General features: G+C 46.6%; 1 protein-coding gene across 1 annotated transcript in view; it reads right to left on the bottom strand.

The window, feature by feature from the left end:
* Window positions 1-1,592, bottom strand: part of LOC311316052 (gelsolin-like) — a 23,057-nt gene extending 21,465 nt beyond the window's left edge. The window contains exon 1 of the mRNA XM_084446793.1: window positions 1,524-1,592. The gene's annotated coding sequence lies outside the window, so the exon portion shown is untranslated. The remainder of the gene's footprint in view (window positions 1-1,523) is intronic.
* Window positions 1,593-6,094: the final 4,502 nt, after the last annotated feature.

Genomic DNA, 6,094 nt, shown 5'->3' with positions numbered 1-6,094 from the left:
TGGAGCAATATTCAGCGATTATGCAGATTATGCAGAGATGTGCAGACTGCAGATTACAGTACATGGCATTATTATTATTATTATTATTATTATTATTATTATTATTATTATTACATTGTAATAAGCAAAGCAGTGTCTTCCTGATGAAGACATTTCTAATGATCCACAATCACAGTGATATGACACACTCTGAGAGACCGGCACATTCCCAGCACCTCCCTGTCTCTAGACGGGCCCCTGGAAGGGACATGGGACGTCACTAGAGGAAGGACAGTCCACCCCAATCCTATGATCTCGGTCTTTGGAGCGTGTCCTACTGTTAGGCCACCATAGCGTAGCGATGTATGGTCGCCTTTGCATCACCTTGCATATCTTTTTGCATCTCTTTGCATCTGGTGTTGCTTATTACCCCTTCTTATAGTGATTGATAACTGAATCAAATGATGTGATAGAGCCCTATACATGTCCTATTGTTCTTTATTCACTTGTTGGTCGGTGTGATAATAGTATTTTGATTGTTTACAGGTGTGTGTGTGTGTGTGTGGCGGGGGGGTATGACACATTAGCTCTCGCATGTATGACACTTGAGAGTAAATATAGTATATCCATTCATGTGGAGAGAGAGAGGGCTCATACTATTGTGAAACAGCTGTTTAGTTGCAGAAATGCTGATAATGTAGCAATAGCAGACTTATATAAGAGAGACAGACCCATGACCTAATTATTCTACAGACCTAGCCAGTGTACCAGACCACATCTAATTCTTCTCCGGGGGCCAGTTGTTTGATATCTCTCTCTCTCTCTCTCTCTCCCTCTTCCTCTTTGTGCATGTGTGTCAGAGAGAAAGAGCAGGGTGGGAGGGAGAGGTGGACAGTGGGAGGGAGGGAGGGAGGGGAGGGGGGGGGTGGGGGGTGAGGGCTCTGCAGACCATGGTTCTGTTCTGCCAGGTGAGACTTTCCAGACCTTAGATCATATGATCTATTTTATCTATCTAGCCTACATCAACTCTGCACATCCACTTTATAGTCAAATGATCTATTATCAATCTGACAATCTCCTACTTTTATAAACATCGACAAACCATTGATGAAGTGCAATAGATAAGAATTATCACGAAGGCAATGGCCTACAAAAAATAGCAAGGACTGCCTCTAGAATAAATATCACTTTTGAACAAACACTTGATCGGTGCTTTAAAATGTTACGAAACTCTGCAAGTCCTGGAAGCTCGCGGATGCTGCCTGCATAAGTAATCTACGAGATCTGCGCGTCAGCAAAACATCGACTCCGTAGATAGATTGTCGAAGTAGATCTGACTTCCTAACTAATGGCTACGGCTTTGAATGAAACATCTGGAAACCAAATCTTCCGTGCGCACAAACCGAATGCAAATCGGGGGCTCGCCTAATGTTATAATTTTAAACAGCGAACCTCACAAGAGCATTATAAATGAGAATCATTTAAATGTTACAGTAAGTGCATAAAGGTCCAAAAGTACAATGCAACAAATAAAAGTTACTCACGGGTTGGCAGAGTTATGTATAATTCTCCGTGTGTTGGTGGGAGAGCGAGGGGCAGATGTGGTTTCACGTAGGCTGTCAGTCCTTGGTAATTTGGTTGTGGGAGTGTTCAGTGAGCTCTCTGCAAAGGCAGGAGCGCACTGATTGGTCACATTGTATATTCTATTCCCTGCCTAGGACAATTGCAACATAACGTTAAAGACCATTTCCGTAAATAGACCAAACAATCCCAATTTCTAATTTGTACATCATTTGAAGATATTTATTAGAGAAAATCACTATCTAATCACTCTCTCTCCCTCTCTTTCCCTCCCCCCTCTCTCTCTCCCTCTTTCTTTCTCTCTCTCCACCCCCTCCATCTCCCTCTCTCTCTCTCTCTCTCTCTCTCTCCCCCCCCCCCCCCCCCACACACACTTAGAGGCACTTGCACTATGGACTGTTCTCAACAGGGCAGAGAAGAACCTCAACTCTAATGGAGAACCCACTTCTTAGGAGAACCCTCTACAGTCACACAACAGACAGGGAGCGTTACCCCTCCCTCCACCCCAGAGGTATGTGGTAGGGCATGTTCCACACCCACTCAGTAGGAATGACTAGTAAAGGACATAAGGGAACAGAGGGAGTGGACTGGGGGGCTAGAATAAACCTAGTGGGTGTTCTGGGTGATGTGTATAAACATCACATAAACACACCTCTTCATACAGGCATACTCTATCACATTTTTTTAGACTGATATTTATACTTGTTTTGTTATTGTTTTACCTTTGTAAATACATTTATTGTCTGTTTACTTGTTTTAACCATGTTTGGTGTTTTGAAAGGTGCCTTGAAATAAAATCTATTATTATTATCATTATTATTATAATAAAGTCACCATGAGCTCTACCCATACTAATGTACTAACACACACCAGGAGATCTACCCATACTAATGTACTAACACACACCAGGAGATCTACCCATACTAATGTACTAACACACACCAGGAACTCTACCCATACTAATGTACTAACACACACCAGGAACTCTACCCATACTAATGTACTAACACACACCAGAGGCCTCCGGGCAGTGAGCACCCAAAGGTCAATACCAGAGAAGTGGACGTCTGGTTTCAGAGCCACTGAGAGGAGGAGACATTCCTCAGGTCGATATGGAAGTAATCAGATGCCAACATCACACCGAGTTGAGCACAGGGCCTCTCTCTGTGGGGGGATGACTCCCAATTAACCCGAAATTCAATTTCAGTTTTATTTCTAAGGAGAAGCAGTGTTCCAGTAATAGTTGAATGAACTGTGTTCCCTTCCTCAGAGGGAATCTTCTCCAGAGACAGCTCTACTCCCAGAGAAGAGGCTTTATGATCCACTGCAACCATGCAAGCAGGCGTCTGGTGTGTGAGATCAAATCAAATCAAATCAAACTTTATTTGTATAGCGCATTTCATACACAGAGGCAACACAATGCACTTTACAGAGAGCAATGGGGGGTGGGCATAGGCACCCCTACATATTCCAGAGGGAAGCAAAAAAACAGTTTCACCCTGGTGCCAGATACGGCACACTCTTCCCTCCACACAACGCTATAATACGTTAACGAAGGAAGCTTCGATCGGCTGATTACACTCACATTTCAAATAATTGTTTCGGAATACAGAAAAAACAAAGCAGCACATATTTGGGTGGCTGGCCTAGCTGACCTCAGAGTCCATGGTGAAATATGCAATGATTCTGTCCTTAGATTCCTGTTCCAGAAATGGCTCTCTGTGTGCTGCCAAGGTCAAATGGAATTCACTCCACTTCCACCGAGTGTCGTGTTGCTATGGTAATTACACATACAGAAGTCATGGATACTCACTGTACAGCCAGCCAGCAACACGGAAAACATCTGGCCACTGTGTGTGTGTGTGTGTGTGTGTGTGTGTGTGTGTGTGTGTGTGTGTGAGAGAGAGAGGAAGAATACTTCTGTGTGTGTGGGAGTTTTGTGTGGGTGTGTGTGTGTGTGTGTGTGTGTGTGTGTGTGTGTGTGTGTGTGTGTGTGTGTGTGTGTGTGTGTGTGAGAGAGGAAGAACTCTACTTCTGTGTGTGTGTGTGTGTGAGAGAGAGGAAGAACTCTACTTCTGTCTGTGTGTGTGTGTCTGTGTGTGTGCGTGTGCGTGCGTGCGTATGTGCATGTGTGTTGAAACCCACACACTCTGGTGCCTGAGGAAAGAATGATGTCAGTGCAGAACCCGACCGAATCCCAGCCGGGCATCACACCGGGCCGGCAGCAGAAGCTCCCCCCTGAGGGACAATACTGGCTCAGCGCCGAGGATTACCGGATCAGCATTCCAGCCAGAACACCAGCCAACCCACCGTCTGACTGAATAACACCCCGGCACAGGCTCTGTACACATGCTATTACACAAGCATAACACATTACTTCATTCATTACATACGGTATGGAGGTAAGTTGGCGTATCTTAGCTCAGGATCAGTCTTTCAAAGGGAACACTTAACGCCATGAACTGTTTCATGAACCTGCAAACTCCGGCTGAAACGTCGTGATCTGAGTGTGGTTGGTTTAGGCCCAGTAGCCGTGCAGAGAGAGAGAGGGAGGGAGAGAGAGAGAGAGAGAGAGAGAGAGAGAGAGAGTAAGAGTGAGAAAGAGAGTGAGAAAGAGAGTGAGAGAGAGAAAGAGAGAGAGTGAGAGAGAGAGAGAAAGAGAGAGAGAGAAAGAGTGAGAAAGAGAGAGTGAGAGAGAGGGAAAGAGAGAGAGACAGAGAAAGAGAGAAAGAGAGTGAGAAAGAGAGAGAGAGAAAGAGAGAGAGAGAAGACGTTCTGCGTCTCCCTCCTCCTCTCACACAGAGGAAGCCTGTGAATCAGGCCAGCTCTGACTACAATGTGCCCCCCCTAACATGCCCCCACCCCTCCTAACATGCCCCCGCCCCGCTGAGCAGCTCCTGGCCGGCGTCCACAACGTGTGTCCACGTTTCCTCCCTGATAACTATTTTGGAAATGGGGGGTTGAGAGGGTTTGAGATAAACATAGAGGAACATGCTCCTCTTAAAAGCCCCCCCCCCTCAACCCACACATCCCCTAGCTGAGACACATCCAGAGTGTCCTTACTTGGGCAACAGCTTCAACAATACCCCTAGGAAGGGTAGCGAGCACGCAAAACCAGCAACACCCATTCAGAACATCCTGGCAACAGTTGCCACGGCGCCCACTGACGACCTTTCCGTGACAAAGGTTAGTTTAATGAGCCAGAGTGTGTTTTAAGGCCAGTGCGCCGCTTCTGCTGCTGGAAGACTGGAGATAACAAGGAGCCTTCCATGAAGCGTTTCATTCAGGTCACGTCACGGACGTTGTGGGGACATTGTTCGGCCGTTGAGGGGGCATTATCCAAGCCTGGGCTGCAGTGGGGGGGGGGGTGATAAGGTTTTCAGACGGGCGGATGCCTGACCTTACCCTTCTAGCTGTCAGGTAGAGATAGGACGGGCTCCACAGTATCCACGGCCATGTTGAGAGCTGAGGAGCTGGAATGGACAATTCAATGTCCAGATGCGCCTGATGGCTTGGGTGCATTTCTGTCCAGAACCTCCAAACAACGGACAGCAGCATTGGTGTAGTGATGACAGATGAAGCGGGTATACTGTTCTGGCTCTTTGGCTGCACTGTATCCCCCCATACACCCTCAACAGCCACAGGAAGTGATAGGCAGCCCTTTATGACTGTGTAACTACACACTGTAGCACAGATGTTTCCTGTGTTGCAGACGGGCTGCACTCAGCGGATCCCTCCCATGGCTTGACATCATGACGCTGGTAGCCTACAGTACCACAGATGTACGAGTCTCACACAGCCAGACCTGTCCTCACTTAGTTTAGAGCTGCCAGCCCTGAAGAAGGGCCTGTATCTCTTTAAACTAAACACAAGAAGGGCCTGTGTCTCTTTAAACCAATCACAAGAAGGGCCTGTATCTCTTTAAATCAATCACAAGCGTCTTGAACGGCGCCATGCTTGTTTTTGTCCCTAAACGTGGCCCTTGACACATAGGGTCAGGGGGTTGAATGAGATTGGTTTCGGGACAAGTAGCTTATTCCAAAAACCTACATCCTGTGAGCCAGACTCCAGATGTGCCGAAAGACCATGATGTGTGTAGAACCCTGGTTCCACTGTTCAACTGTTCTACCAGTGTTCACCTGTGGAACAGTACCAGCCTGTGGCGAGGCAGCACGCTGCACAGGAACCAACCACGTGGTTCTGTTCTTCACGGTTCTTCAGCGCAGTACCTGGAACCCCAACCAGAACCTCCAGCTCTGGGGAACGTTCTAGCAACGACAACACTTTCTTTTAGGGGACCCAGCTCATTTTGTGGAAAGTTAAAAGGGTGTAGAACCTACAATCCACACACACACACACACACACAAACACACACACACTATTGTCATACAACAACTGATTTAGTTAAGATTTAGGGTTGAATACTATAGTTCAATGTTTTTTAATAGTCAGTTAGTTATAGAGCATCTATAGACCATCTACAACATAATGTTACCAAAACAAACGGGCATGTGGTCTAACTATCCATCTCAGA

This window comes from Borostomias antarcticus, assembly GCF_949987555.1.
Source record: "Borostomias antarcticus genome assembly, chromosome: 12".
Classification (NCBI taxonomy): Eukaryota; Metazoa; Chordata; class Actinopteri; order Stomiiformes; family Stomiidae; genus Borostomias; species Borostomias antarcticus.
The sequence above is the reverse complement of the archived record's forward strand: the minus strand, read 5'-3'. Positions and strand labels throughout refer to the sequence as shown.